At 33.5% G+C, this 16930-nt stretch overlaps 1 long non-coding RNA gene across 1 annotated transcript in view; it reads left to right on the top strand.

Annotated features, from left to right (window-relative positions):
- Positions 1-247: 247 nt before the first annotated feature.
- Positions 248-16930, top strand: part of LOC127988449 (uncharacterized) — a 114477-nt gene continuing 97794 nt past the window's right edge. Inside the window, exon 1 of the long non-coding RNA XR_008161666.1 lies at positions 248-359. This is a non-coding gene — a long non-coding RNA (uncharacterized LOC127988449). The remainder of the gene's footprint in view (positions 360-16930) is intronic.

The following is a 16930-nucleotide window of genomic DNA, read 5'->3' on the forward strand; positions in this document are numbered from 1 at the left end:
ATTCGTCTACGAGCAAGAATGTATGATATATGGCCCTCCATATTCCAGGGGGCGCTGTAGAGCCCCTGTGCCACGCCCGTGTATCAGTCTCTGCCCGGCCCTAATGGCCGCAGGTTCCAATCTGTGTGCCAATTTTCAAGACTTTTTAAGCATGTTAAGGGCCCCAAAAGCCTCCGAGACGTTGAAAAAAAAAAATAATAATAATAATAATAATAATAATAATAATAATAATAATAATAATAAATAATCCTAAGGAAAACAATAGGCCTCTCGCCCTTTGGGCTTGAGCCCTAAATATAGCTGCAAGCAGCGATGGCGGGCTCAAGCCACCAATGCCATCGCCACCCCGGTGGCATCAGGTAAACTGTGCCCAGCGGGCACATGCATTCACAATATCCCTCTGGCAGTGAGGTTTTAAAGGATAAGGCAGTTAAAGGGTTAATCAGAATCATCAAGACTTTAAAATCACATTCACAGAACAATATATATAACTTTAGTGACACTTTACAATAATATTTCATTTCTAAACATTATGTTAACATGAACAATATTTATATAGCATTCATTCATGTCAGTTAATATTCCAAACTTAAACATTAAAACATTGTTTTTTTGTGATTTTTTTCCAAGCACATTTTACCAATTCCAAACCATATCAATCTTAATAACTACCATTATTTTTTATTTAATCATTTATGAGTGCTATACAATACTCCAGGAAAGCTGGAAGAGAAAAACTCCTTATATTCATGTGTGCAGAATTATTGGGCATGTTTTCTTTTACAGATGAAATGCAATAAAAAAGAGTTTTAACTCAAACTGTTTTAATTCAAAGTCGAAAATTATGAAATACCCATGAGAAATATCAAACACAAATGCAATACAGAAATGGATAAGTTAAGACTTGACCATTGTAGAAAAATGCTGACTGGGTCATGAGGTCAGAAAAGAAGAAGAAGAAAAAAAAACAGGTCAAGAAGAACTGACAAAAATAATTGCAAAATAATTAGGAATTAATGTGAAGATTAATTTTTAGTCAATTCTGCAAGACAGACTTTCAGGAAAGGAGGTGGAATAAAAATGAGCTCCTAAATCTTAATCCCGGATTCTGGAAGATATATTCCTCAAACCATCGGACAAGAGGAGGTGGTGCTGGTCCTTCACAAGTCACTCTAATCTGTTCAAAAAGCCTATATATAAAGTCTTAATATATAGTATTTCACAATACTTCATGGTATTCTAATTAAATCATTTTTTGGAATCTTAGATCTCTCAGAACCTGACACATTGTAATTCTGAGACTCCAGGAAAGTGGCAGTTCTGTAAAATGTTGGCGCTGGAGACTAAATGCTCCCTGATAGTTTCACACCTAATTCACTTAACACACACACACACACACACACACACACACACACACACACACACACACACACACACAGACACATTACCCACAGTGACAGAGGGACAGAGTGACATCAGATGTATGATAGTTTTTTAATTTTCTATCATCCATATAGTGTTGTATAGTCATGAAACCATGCATATTTCCTCAGAATGACTTGTCTTCTATGTGTACATTTTTTTGAAGTGTTTAGAAGCTGCACTTAAAAAAAGTAAAGACATTTACCGGTTACTTTTTTATTGTTATTTCAAAAAATCACCACGACAAGACCATTCAAGCCATTCAAAATTCATCCGCACCTGTACTGTTAGATACATTCTTTAAACAGTGGTAAAAGAGGATGTGGTGCTGATCCTTCAAGAGTCACTCAAAACGTATTTGTCCATAAAGCCTATAAAGAATTATTCTTAATATACAGTTCACAATACTTCAGCTTGTTATTCTAATTAAGTGAGGGTCATTTTATCAGTAAAATACATAAAATTCATATTATTTTTCTTTGAAAGATTTCTATAAATGATTTAAATCATACTTGTTTCTACAATAATTATTTAAAAGTAATCCTATAGCTCCATCTGGTGGCCATTATTGGTACTAAGAATTGCAAGCTTGATTTATATGTTATGATAGTTTTAATTTTATGCTGGCTCTTGAAAATGATAAAGCTATGAAACTTACTGTGCTTCCTTCAAATGATGACTTCTACGTATATAAAAAATTATGAAGAGTTGGAATTAAAAATTTTAAAGATATAGTAAAATAACTATTGTATTTTTTTTTATGTTACTTTAATAAATCGCTATGGCCACACCATTTAAGGTATCCTAAACCCATTCGAAATTTAACATCTTCAGTATATTGGCATCATGTTGAAAAAGTTTGGTGTGAACTACTTGTGTCTTCTTGGAGGAGTATGAATTCATTTACAGGCTGAGTTTATCATAAATCCACAATAACATTTCTGAGTTCTGTATCAATCTGTGTTGTTTGTTTATTTTTTTTTATTTTTTTTTTCATAGGAAGATAACTGACCCTTTATTCTCCTTTTTAATAAATGTGCTCATAAACCAAGAACAAGCTATTTATAGCTGTATTTATAAACTGCTTACTACTGACTATTAATATTGGGACAAGGCTTTATAAAGCATGAACTGACTATTTACTAATGAGAGCAGTTATTATAAAGTGTTATCAATGCATTTACTAATGTTAACAAATTAGACATTATTTTACAGTGTTATCAAATCCCTTAAATGATTTTTAAGTGTTTTGTAATGATTTTATTGACCTACAAGCATTTGTGAAAGTTCTGCTTGCATTACAGCTTAGTCTTGATCTGTGAGCTGAACAGATTTACTGTTACATCCATGAGATTATGTAAATTCAAATAAATATCATGTCACAGGATGTCAGAGGTCAGTATCAAATTAGTTTGAAATTATTATTTGCAGCACAAATAAGGTTTTTTAGGATTTTTAAAAATCCCTAAAACTGTCAGAAAAGGATAAGGCCTAAGATTTCTATGTGAGTGGCTAAATTTGTTTGTTTTTATAACTATAATGCATAAACTATGAAACTATACAAAATGTATAAAAAAGTACAAGTTATTGTTTTCCAATGTTTTTTATTTATTTATTTTTTTTTTTTTGGATTTACATTTTAAAAAATTAGCCTAAGGCAATCATTCTAAACAGCTTGAATAAAACCTGTCAATATTTATTATAGACCACTATAACTGTGTATAATCTAACAAACAAGTTTATTATGAAAATAAAAGCGTGTACACCGGATAAATTGGACGATAAAGAAATTGCTAACAATAGTATACAATAGTTTTTAGGCGTTTAGATGCAGAAATGGAAAAATAAAATGTAAAATAAAATGTAATTGATTTAATTAAATATAGATTAAGTCTTGTTAGAGCAAAAATAATAAATAGATACGTACACACATTAAACAAGCAGCCAAGATGAATGAGTTTAATTTTTTATATAGATTAAAATTGAAGACAGAAGCAGCTGGTATATGCGGTCACTTAATATTAAATTCCAGTAGATCCACTTTAGATTTATTTCTCAACAGTTTATGTTCACGTGGCTGTTTTCGTTTATATTCGCCAAGCTATTATGTATTTTGAAATAATCTTGTCCTTGAAGTGTTCGTTCTTACGACGAAAGGCAGAATCCTGCAGCTCGAGAGATATATGTTATTCTGCCAGTCGCGCTTTCAAATAGTCTTGCACACTTAAACGGGTCACAAAAGACCTGCATTTAGCTCGTGTTGTGTTATAATGGATGTATTGTGTGCATTTATGGCAATAATTTATTTTAAAAAGCTCTTAAACAAGAATAAATTCGTTAGTTTTGAACTTGTGACACTGTGCGCGCTGATCAGAGGCAGTGATTTCAGATATAGGCAGCCGCGAATATATCATTTTCACACAAACAGTTCAAAAACATCTTAATTTAGCTCTTGGTGTGCTCTAATTGGTGAATTGTGTGATATCGCTGCAATACTTTATTTTTAAAAGCTTTAAAACAGGAATAAATTCGTTTTTTCTGAGCTCTTTACTCCAGACGCTCGTGGTCACAGCGGTGATTCATCTCTCCTATTTCTCACGTATCTCTGGCCAGAAATAATTTATCCATGAGCCCTGAACCGGTAATAATCATATATGTTGGTTTAGCTTGTCAGTGTGAATTAAATCTAAGTATTTATTTGTATTTTAACCGATTTAAAAATGAAACTAAAAGAGAGTCTCCTCCCTTTCAGTCGAATTTCCCTTTCAGGAATTGAACCTGTAGGGGCGCATTTTCTCTCAGACAATGTAAGTCTCAGCACATAATACTCAAACAGAGGGACAGAGTGAGATGAGATGTCTGACAGTTTTTTAATTTTCTGTTATCCATACAGTGTTGTAAAGTCATGAAACTATGCATATTTACTCAGAATAACTTTTTTTCTGTATGAAAAAAGGTTTTGAAGTGTTTGGAATTTAAAAATGCAGGAAAATTAATAGTTCCATCTTTATTGTCATTTAAAAAAATCACCACGACAAAACCATCCAAGCTATCCAAAACCCATTCACAATTTAAGTTCCTCAATGTTTTTTCAACATGTACACCAAGTTTGGTGTGTACAGTGTTACTCTCCTCTGAGCAGTATGCATTAATTCACAGCTAAATGTAAAAAACAATCCACATTCAAATCAAAATAGCCGACTTCCTGTTGGTCGTAGCTGATGACTGTGAATTAGAAAGTTGTCCGTCTTGATAAGAACAATTTTTGTACTGAGTTTGGTGTCTGTAGCTAAAACTAACCCCCTCACTTTTGACAAAAGGTGGCGCTATAGAGTGCCTCTTCCACGCCCTCTTATGAACTTTTGCCAGTGTCTAGCTGTCACTAATACTGATATGTGTTCTGAGTTTGATGAAATTCTAAGCATGTTATATGCCTCAAAATCACCTGAGAAGTATTCCAGTTTGACATGTTGCCACGGCAACAATATTTTAGATATCAATATCCCCCCAGCAGATTTATATCAGCTGTGTTTTAACATTATTCTGATGAAGTTTGAAGCAAATCGAGTAAAAATAAGATGCTGAATTCAAAGCATTTTGAAAATGACACACTTCCTGCTGCCAGTTGGTGGCGCTATAACTTTGACTCCTAATAGTCACATATATGCGATCGACATCATACAATGAATAATCTGATGAAGTTTGATTAAAATTAGGAAATGTATGTGGATGGTATTAGACACTTCCTGTTTCTCAATTCTCGCCATAAATTAAACGCCTCGCTACGAGCAAACCGTTCGAGATATCAAAAATCCCCTGGCAATTTTTCATCCCCAATGTCTTGAGATCATGTTGACCGAGTTTGGTGGCAATCGAGTAAAAAACCTATGACAAGTATATCAAATTCCAGAGCATGCGCTTTTTACATAACTCTAAATAGCTGACTTCCTGTTGGGCGGAGCCTATGACATGCAATACGCAAGTTGTTCGGCACGATGAGATCTATATGTGTACTGAGTTTCATATTAATACGTGTAAGTATGTGTGAGCTATACATCAATATTAATGACTGTGTTCCAGGGGGCGCCGTAGAGCCCCTGTGCCACGCCCGGGTCCCAACCTCTGCAGGCTCCTAAAGGCCACAGATCCAAAGGTGTGTGCAAATTTCCAAGAGTTTTTGAGTATGTTAAGGACTCCAAAAGCCCCCACAACTTTGACGACAAATATGAATAATAAACCCTAAATAGCCAACTTCCTGTTGGACGGAGCCTATGATATGCAATACGAAAGTTGTTTGTATTGATGAGTTCTATATGTGTACCGAGTTTCGTATGTCTACGTACAAGTATGTATGATATATGGCCCTCCATATTCCAGGGGGTGCTGTAGAGCCCCTGTGCCACGCCCGTGTATCAGTCTCTGCCCGGCCCTAATGGCCGCAGGTTCCAATGTGTGTGCCAATTTTCAAGACTTTTTAAGCATGTTAAGGGCCCCAAAAGCCCCCGTAACGTTAGAAAAAAAAAAAAAAAAATAATAATAATAATAATAATAAAAAATAATCCTAAGGAAAACAATAGGCCTCTCGCCCTTTGGGCTTGAGCCCTAATAATAATAAATATAGCTGCAAGCAGCGATGGCAGGCTCAAGCCACCAATGCCATCGCCACCCCGGTGGCATCAGGTAAACTGTGCCCAGCGGGCACATGCATTCACAATATCCCTCTGGCAGTGAGGTTTTAAAGGATATGGCAGTTAAAGGGTTAATCCGAATCATCTAGACTTTAAAATCACATTCACAGAACAATATATATATATATATATATATATATATATATATATATATATATATATATATATATATATATATATATATATATATATATATTTAGTAACACTTTACAATAAGATTTCATTTATAAACATTATGTTAACATGAACAATATTTATATAGCATTCATTCATGTCAGTTAATATTCCAAACTTAAACATTAAAACATTGTTTTGTGATTTTTTTCCAAGCACATTTTACCAATTCCAAACCATATCAATCTTAATAACTACCATTATTTTTTATTTAATAATTTATGAGTGTTATACAATAGTCCAGGAAAGCTGGAAGAGAAAAACTCCTTATATTCATGTGCAGAATTATTAGGCATGTTTTCTTTTACAGATGAAATGCACTAAAAAAGAGTTTTAACTCAAACTATTTTAACTCAAAGTCGAAAATTATGAAATACCCATGAGAAATATCAAACACAAATGCAATACAGAAATGGATAAGTTAAGACTTGACCATTGTACAAAAATGCTGACTGGGTCATGAGGTCAGAAAAGAAGAAGAAAAAAAAAAACAGGTCAAGAAGAACTGACAAAAAGAATTGCAAAATAATTAGGAATTAATGTGAAGATTAATTTTTAGTCAATTCTGCAAGACAGACTTTTCAGGAAAGGAGGTGGAATAAAAATGAGCTCCTAAATCTTAATCCCGGATTCTGGAAGATATATTCCTCAAACCATCGGACAAGAGGAGGTGGTGCTGGTCCTTCACGAGTCACTGTAATCGGTTCAGAAAGCCTATATATAGTCTTATATATATATAAGTCTTAATATATAGTATTTCACAATACTTCATGGTATTCTAATTAAATAATTTTTTGGAATCTTAGATCTCTCAGAACCTGACACATTGTAATTCTGAGACTCCAGGAAAGTGGCAGTTCTGTAAAATGTTGGCGCTGGAGACTAAATGCTCCCTGATAGTTTCACACCTAATTCAATTAACACACACACACACACACACACACATCACCCACGGTGACAGAGGGACAGAGTGACATCAGATGTATGATAGTTTTTTTTAATTTTCTATCATCCATATAGTGTTGTATAGTCATGAAACTATGCATATTTCCTCAGAATGACTTGTCTTCTATGTGTACAATTTTTTTAAGTGTTTAGAAGCTGCACTTTAAAACAATAAAAGACATTTACCGGTTACTTTTTTACTGTTATTTCAAAAAATCACCACGACAAAACCATTCAAGCCATTCAAAATTCATCCGCACCTGTACTGTAAGATACATTCTTTAAACAGTGGTAAAAGAGGATGTGGTGCTGATCCTTCAAGAGTCACTCAAAACATATCTGTCCATAAAGCCTATAAAGAATTATTCTTAATATACAGTTCACAATACTTCAGCTTGATATTCTAATTAAGTGAGGGTCATTTTATCAGTAAAATACATAAAATTCATATTATTTTTCTTTGAAAGATTTCTATAAATGATTTAAATCATACTTGTTTCTACAATAATTATTTAAAAGTAATCCTATAGCGCCATCTGGTGGCCATTATTGGTACTAAGAATTGCAAGCTTGATTTATATGTTATGATAGTTTTAATTTTATGCTGGCTCTTGAAAATGATAAAGCTATGAAACTTACTGTGCTTCCTCCAAATGATGACTTCTACGTATATAAAAAATTATGAAGAGTTGGAATTAAAAATGTTAAAGATATAGTAAAATAACTATTGTATTTTTTATGTTACTTTAATAAATCGCTATGCCCACACCATTTAAGGTATCCTAAACCCTTTCGAAATTTAACATCTTCAGTATATGGCTTCATGTTAAAACAGTTTGGTGTGAACTACTTATGTCTTCTTAGAGGAGAATGAATTCATTTACAGGCTGATTTTATCATAAATCCACAATAACATTTCTGAGTTCTGTATCAATCTGTGTTGTTGTTTGTTTATTTTTATTTTTCATAGGAAGATTACTGACCCTTTACTCTCCTTTTTAATAAATGTGCTTATAAACCAAGAACAAGCTATTTATAGCTGTATTTATAAACTGCTTACTACTGACTATTAATATTGGGACAAGGCTTTATGAAGCATGAACTGACTATTTACTAATGAGTGCAGTTATTATAAAGTGTTATCAATGCATTTGCTAATGTTAACAAATTAGACATTATTTTACAGTGTTAATAAATCCTTTTAATGATTTGTAAGTGTTTTGTAATGATTTTATTGACCTACAAGTATTTGTGAAAGTTCTGCTTGCATTACAGCTTAGTCTTGATCTGTGAGCTGAACAGATTTACGGTTACATCCATGAGATTATGCAAATTCAAATAAATATCATGTCACAGGATGTCAGAGGTCAGTATCAAATTAATTTGAAATTATTATTTTTAGCACAAATAAGGTTTTTTAGGATTTTAAAAAATCCCTAAAACTGTCAGAAAAGGATAAGGCCTAAGATTTCTATGTGAGTGGCTAAATTTATTTGTTTTTATAACTATAATGCATAAACTATGACATTATACAAAATGTATAACAATGTACAACAGTTATTCTTTTCCAATGTTTTTAATTTATTTTTTTATTTTTTTATTTACATTTAAAAAAATTAGCCTACGCAATCATTCTAAACAGCTTGAATAAAACCTGTTAATATTTATTATAGACCACTATAACTGTGTATAATCTAACAAACAAGTTTATTATGAAAATATAAGTGTGTACACCAGATAAATTGGACGATAAAGAAATTGCTAACAATAATATAATAGAGCATGTTTTAGGTTTTTAGGCGTTTAGATGCAGAAATGGACAAATCAAATGTAAAATAAAATGTAATTGATTTAATTAAATATAGATTAAGTCTTGTTAGAGCAAAATAATAAATAAATACCAACACACATTAAAAAAGCAGCCAAGATTAATGAGTTTAATTTTTTATATAGATTAAAATTGAAGACAGAAGCAGCTGGTATATGCGTCACTTAATATTAAAATCCAGTAGATCCACTTCAGATTTAATTCTCAACAGTTTATGTTCACGTGGCTGTTTTCGTTTATATTAGCCAAGCTATTATGTATTTTGAAATAATCTTGTCCGTGATGTGTTCGTTCTTACGACGAAAGGCAGAATCCTGCAGCTCGAGAGATATATGTTATTCTGCCATTCGCGCTTTCAAATAGTCTTGCACACTTAAACGGGTCACAAACACCTATATTTAGCTCGTGTTGTGTTATAATGGATGTATTGTGTGCATTTATGGCAATAAGTTATTTAAAAAAGCTCTTAAACAAGAATAAATTCGTTAGTTTTGAACTTGTGACACTGTGCGCGCTGATCGGAGCAGTGATTTCAGGTAGGCAGCCGCGAATATTTCATTTTCACACAAACAGTTCAAAAACATCTTAATTTAGCTCTTGGTGTGTTCTAATTGGTGAATTGTGTGATATCGCTGCAATACTTTATTTTTAATAGCTATAAAACAAGAATAAACTCGTTTTTTCTGAGCTCATCATTCCACACGCTCCTGCTCAGAGCGGTGATTCATCTCTCTGTTTCTCACGTATCACTGACCACACATCAATTATTAATGAGCCCTGACCTGATAATAATCATATATGTTGGTTTAGCTTGTCAGTGTGAATTAAATCCAAGTATTTATTTGTATTTTAACCGATTTAAAAGTGAAACCAAAAGAGAGTCTCCTCCCTTTTTAAGTCCGGTAACTGCACCTGTAGGGGCGCTATTTCTCTCAGACAATGGAAGTCTAAGCACACTCACTCAAACAGAGGGACAGAGTGAGAGGAGATGTCTGACAGTTTTTTTAATTTTCTGTTATCCATACAGTGTTGTAAAGTCATGAAACTATGCATATTTACTAAGAATAACTTTTTTTTCTGTATGAAAAAAGGTTTTGAAGTGTTTGGAATTTAAAAATGCAGGAAAATTAATAATTCCATCTTTACTGTCATTTAAAAAAATCACCACGACAAAACCATCCGAGCTATCCAAAACCCATTCACAATTTAAGTTCCTCAATGTTTTTTCAACATGTAGACAAAGTTTGGTGTGTATAGTGTTACTCTCCTCTGAGCAGTATGCATTAATTCACAGCTAAATGTAAAAAACAATCCACATTCAAATCAAAATAGCCGACTTCTTGTTGGTCGTAGCTGATGACTGTGAATTAGAAAGTTGTCCGTCTTGATAAGAACAATTTTTGTACTGAGTGTGGTGTCTGTAGCTAAAACTAACCCCCCCACTTTTGACAAAAGGTGGCGCTATAGAGTGCCTCTTCCACGCCCTCTTATGAACTTTTGCCAGTGTCTAGCTGTCACTATTACTGATATGTGTTCTGAGTTTGATGAAATTCTAAGCATGTTATTTGCCTCAAAATCACCTGAGAAGTATTCCAGTTTGACATGTTGCCACGGCAACAATATTTTTAGATATCCAATTTCCCCCAGCAGATTCATATCGGCTGTGTTTTAACATTATTCTGATGAAGTTTGAAGCAAATCGAATAAAAATAAGATGCTGAATTCAAAGCATTTTGAAAATGACACACTTCCTGCTGCCAGTTGGTGGCGCTATAACTATATGGTAAATGTGGTCACTTTAATATTCAAATCCAGTAGATCCAGTTTATGTTCACGTGGCTGTTTTCGTTTATATTCGCCAAGCTATTATGTATTTTGAAATAATCTTGTCCGTTATGTGTTCGTTCGTACGACGAAAGACAGAAACCTGCAGCTCGAGAGATATGTTATTCTGCCAGTCGCGCTTTCAAATAGTCTTGCACACTTAAACAGGTCACAAACACCTGCATTTAGCTCTTGTAGTGTTACAATGGGTTTATTGTGTGCATTTGTGGTAATATTTTATTTAAAAAAGCTCTTAAACAAGAATAAATTCGTTTGTTTTGAGCTCGACACTGTACGCGCTGATCGGAGGCGTGATTTCAGATAGGCAGCCACAAATATTTCATTTTCACACAAACAGTTCAAAAACATCTGAATTTAGCTCTTGGTGTGTTCTAATTGGTTGATTGTGTGATATCGCTGTAATAATTTATTTTTAAAAGCTTTAAAACAGGAATAAATTCGTTTTTTCTGAGCTCTTTACTCCAGACGCTCGTGGTCACAGCGGTGATTCATCTCTCCTATTTCTCACGTATCTCTGGCCAGAAATAATTTATCCATGAGCCCTGAACCGGTAATAATCAGATATGTTGGTTTAGCTTGTCAGTGTGAATTAAATCTAAGTATTTATTTGTATTTTTAACCGATTTAAAAGTGAAAGTAAAAGTTCGGGAATTGAACCTGTAGGGGGGCAATTTCTCTCAGACAATGGAAGTCTGAAGCACATATACTAAAACAGAGGGACAGAGTGAGATGAGATGTCTGACAGTTTTTTAATTTTCTGTTATCCATACAGTGTTGTAAAGTCGTTAAACTATGCATATTTCCTCAGAATGACTTTTTCATCTGTATGAAAAAATTCTTTGACGTGTTTGGAAGCTGCAATTTAAAAATACAATAATGATTCCCTTTGTAAGGTCATTTAAAAAAATCACCACGGCAAAACCATTTAAGCTATCCAAAATCCATTCACAATTTAAGTTCCTATCAGAAATACTGATGTGTGTTCAGAGTTTTGTGAAATTCTAAGTATGTTATTTGCCTCAAAATCACCTGAGAAGTATTCCAGTTTGACATGTTGCCACGCCAACAATTTTTTAGATATCAATATCCCCCTTGCAGATTTATATCGGCTGTGTTTTAACATTATTCTGATGAAGTTTGAAGCAAATCGAGTAATAATAAGATGCTGAATTCAAATCATTTTGAAAATGACACACTTCCTTCTGCCAGTTGGTGGCGCTATAACTTTGACTCCTAATAGTCACATATATGCGATCGACATCATACAACGAATAATCTGATGAAGTTTGATTAAAATCAGGAAATGTATGTGGACGGTATTAGACACTTCCTGTTTCTCATTTCTCGCCATAATTTCAACGCCTCGCCACGAGCAAACCGTTCGAGATATCAAAAATCCCCTGGCAATTTTTCATCCCCAGTGTCTTGAGATCATGTTGACCAAGTTTGGCGGCAATCGAGAAAAAAACCTATGACAAGTATTTCAAATTCCAGAGCATGCGCTTTTTACATAACTCTAAATAGCTGACTTCCTGTTGGGTGGAGCCTATGACATGCAATACGAAAGTTGTTCGGCACGATGAGATCTATATGTGTACTGAGTTTCATATGAATATGTGCAAGTATGTGTGAGCTATACATCAACATTTCTGACTGTGTTCCAGGGGGCGCCGTAGAGCCCCTGTGCCACGCCCGGGTCCCAGCCTCTGCAGGCTCCTAAAGGCCACAGATTCCAAAGTGTGCGCAAATTTTCAAGAGTTTTTGAGTATGTTAAGGACCCCAAAAGCCCCCACAACTTTGACGAAAAATTTGAATACTAAACCCTAAATAGCCAACTTCCTGTTGGGCGGAGCCTATGATATGCAATACAAAAGTTGTTTGGATTGATGAGATTTATATGTGTACCGAGTTTCATTCGTCTACGAGCAAGAATGTATGATATATGGCCCTCCATATTCCAGGGGGCGCTGTAGAGCCCCTGTGCCACGCCCGTGTATCAGTCTCTGCCCGGCCCTAATGGCCGCAGGTTCCAATCTGTGTGCCAATTTTCAAGACTTTTTAAGCACGTTAAGGGCCCCAAAAGCCCCAGAGACGTTGGAAAAAAATAATAATAAATATAGCTGCAAGCAGCGATGGCGGGCTCAAGCCACCAATGCCATCGCCACCCCGGTGGCATCAGGTAAACTGTGCCCAGCGGGCACATGCATTCACAATATCCCTCTGGCAGTGAAGTTTTAAGGGATATGGCAGTTAAAGGGTTAATCCGAATCATCTAGACTTTAAAATCACATTCATATATAACTTTAGTAACACTTTACAATAAGATTTCATTTATAAACATTATGTTAACATGAATAATATTTATATAGAATTCATTCATGTCAGTTAATATTCCAAACTTAAACATTAAAACATTGTTTTATTGTGATTTTTTTCCAAGCACATTTTACCAATTCCAAACCATATCAATCTTAATAACTACCATTATTTTTTATTTAATCATTTATGAGTGCTATACAATAGTCCAGGAAAGCTGGAAGAGAAAAACTCCTTATATTCATGTGTGCAGAATTATTAGGCATGTTTTCTTTTACAGATGAAATGCGCTAAAAAAGAGTTTTAACTCAAACTGTTTTAACTCAAAGTCGAAATTATGAAATACCCATGAGAAATATCAAACACAAATGCAATACAGAAATGGATAAATTAAGACTTGACCATTGTACAAAAATGCTGACAGGGTCATGAGGTCAGAAAAGAAGAAGAAAAAAACAGGTTAAGAAGAACTGACAAAAAGAATTGCAAAATAATTAGGAATTAATGTGAAGATTAATTTTTAGTCAATTTTGCAAGACAGACTTTCAGGAAAGGAGGTGGAATAAAAATGAGCTCCTAAATCTTAATCCCGGATTCTGGAAGATATATTCCTCAAACCATCGGACAAGAGGAGGTGGTGCTGGTCCTTCACGAGTCACTCTAATCTGTTCATAAAGCCTATATATAAAGTCTTAATATATAGTATTTCACAATACTTCATGGTATTCTAATTAAATCATTTTTTGGAATCTTAGATCTCTCAGAACCTGACACATTGTAATTCTGAGACTCCAGGAAAGTGTCAGTTCTGTAAAATGTTGGCACTGGAGACTAAATGCTCCCTGATAGTTTCACACCTAATTCACTTAACACACACACACACACATACACACACACATTACCCACAGTGACAGAGGGACAGAGTGACATCAGATGTATGATAGTGTTTTAATTTTCTATCATCCATATAGTGTTGTATAGTCATGAAACTATGCATATTTCCTCAGAATGACTTGTCTTCTATGTGTATATTTTTTTAAGTGTTTAGAAGCTGCACTTAAAAAAAATAAAAGACATTTACTGGTTACTTTTTTACTGTTATTTCAAAAAATCACCATGACAAAACCATTCAAGCTATTCAAAATTAATTCGCACCTGTTCTGTAAGATAAATTCTTTAAACAGTGGTAAAAGAGGATGTGGTGCTGATCCTTCAAGAGTCACTCAAAACGTATCTGTCCATAAAGCCTATAAAGAACTATTCTTAATATACAGTTCACAATACTTCAGCTTGTTATTCTAATTATGTGAGGGTTATTTTATCAGTAAAATACATAAAATACATATTATTTTTCTTTGAAAGATTTCTATAAATGATTTAAATCATACTTGTTTCTACAATAATTATTTAAAAGTAATCCTATAGCACCATCTGGTGGCCATTATTGGTACTAAGAATTGCAAGCTTGATTTATATGTTTTGATAGTTTTAATTTTATGCTGGCTCTTGAAAATGATAAAGCTATGAAACTTACTGTGCTTCCTTCAAATGATGACTTCTACCTATATAAAAAAATATGAAGAGTTGTAATTAAAAATTTTAAAGATATAGTAAAATAACTATTGTATTTTTTTATGTTACTTTAATAAATCGCTATGGCCACACCATTTAAGGTATCCTAAACCCATTCGAAATTTAACATCTTCAGTATATGGCTTCATGTTAAAACAGTTTGGTGTGAACTACTTGTGTCTTCTTGGAGGAGAATGAATTCATTTACAGGCTGAGTTTATCATAAATCCACAATAACATTTCTGAGTTCTGTATCAATCTGTGTTGTTGTTTGTTTATTTTAATTTTTTTTATTTTTCATAGGAAGATAACTGACCCTTTACTCTCCTTTTTAATAAATGTGCTTATAAAACCAAGAACAAGCTATTTATAGCTGTATTTATAAACTGCTTACTAATGACTATTAATATTGGGACAAGGCTTTATAAAGCATGAACTGACTATTTACTAATGAGTGCAGTTATTATAAAGTGTTATCAATGCATTTGCTAATCTTAACAAATTAGACATTATTTTACAGTGTTATCAAATCCTTAAATGATTTGTAAGTGTTTTGTAATGATTTTATTGACCTACAAGCATTTGTGAAAGTTCTGCTTGCATTACAGCTTAGTCTTGATCTGTGAGCTGAACAGATTTACGGTTACATCCATGAGATTATGTAAATTCAAATAAATATCATGTCACAGGATGTCAGAGGTCAGTATCAAATGAGTTTGAAATTATTATCTGCAGCACAAATAAGGTTTTTTAGGATTTTTAAAAAAAACCTAAAACTGTCAGAAAAGGATAAGGCCTAAGATTTCTATGTGAGCGGCTAAATTTATTTGTTTTTATAACTATAATGCATAAACTATGAAATTATACAAAATGTATAAAAAAGTACAACAGTTATTGTTTTCCAATGTTTTTTATTTATTTAATTTATTTTTTGGGATTTACATAAAAACAAATTAGCCTACTGCAATCATTCTAAACAGCTTGAATAAAACCTGTTAATATTTATTATAGACCACTGTAACTGTGTATAATCTAAGAAACAAGTTTATTATGAAAATAAAAGTGTGTACACCAGATAAATTGGACGATAAAGAAATTGCTAACAATAGTATAATAGAGCATGTTTTAGGTTTTTAGGCGTTTAGATGCAGAAATGGACAAATCAAATGTAAAATAAAATGTAATTGATTTAATTAAATATAGATTAATTCTTGTTAGAGCAAAATAATAAATAAATACGTACACACATTAAAAAAGCCGCCAAAATGAATGAGTTTCCTTTTTTATATGTAGATTAAAATTGAAGACAGAAGCAGCTGGTATATGCGGTCACTTAATATTCAAATCCAGTAGATCCACTTCAGATTTATTTCTCAACAGTTTGTGTTCACGTGGCTGTTTTCGTTTATATTCGCCAAGCTATTATGTATTTTGAAATAATCTTGTCCGTGATGTGTTCATTCTTACGACGAAAGGCAGAATCCTGCAGCTCGAGAGATACATGTTATTCTGCCAGTCGCGCTTTCAAATAGTCTTGCACACTTAAACGGGTCACAAACACCTGCATTTAGGACGTGTTGTGTTATAATGGGTGTATTGTGTGCATTTATGACAATATTTTATTTGAAAAAGCTCTTAAACAAGAATAAATTCGTTTGTTTTGAACTTGTGACACTGTGTGCGCTGATCGGAGCAGTGATTTCAGATAGGCAGCCGCGAATATTTCATTTTCACACAAACAGTTCAAAAACATCTGAATGTAGCTCCTGGTGTGTTCTAATTGGTGAATTGTGTAATATCGCTTTAATATTTTAATTTTAAAAGCTATAAAACAAGAATAAACTCGTTTTTTCTGAGCTCATCATTCCACACGCTCCTGCTCAGAGCGTGATTCATCTCTCGTGTTTCTCACGTATCACTGACCACACATCAATTATTAATGAGCCCTGACCTGGTAATAATCATATATGTTGGTTTAGCTTGTCAGTGTGAATTAAATCTAAGTATTTATTTGTATTTTAACCGATTTAAAAATGAAACTAAAAGAGAGTCTCCTCCCTTTCAGTCGAATTTCCCTTTCAGGAATTGCACCTGTAGGGGCGCATTTTCTCTCAGACAATGTAAGTCTAAGCACATAATA

The sequence above is a fragment of the Carassius gibelio genome, chromosome A5 (assembly GCF_023724105.1).
Source record: "Carassius gibelio isolate Cgi1373 ecotype wild population from Czech Republic chromosome A5, carGib1.2-hapl.c, whole genome shotgun sequence".
Taxonomy (NCBI): Eukaryota; Metazoa; Chordata; class Actinopteri; order Cypriniformes; family Cyprinidae; genus Carassius; species Carassius gibelio.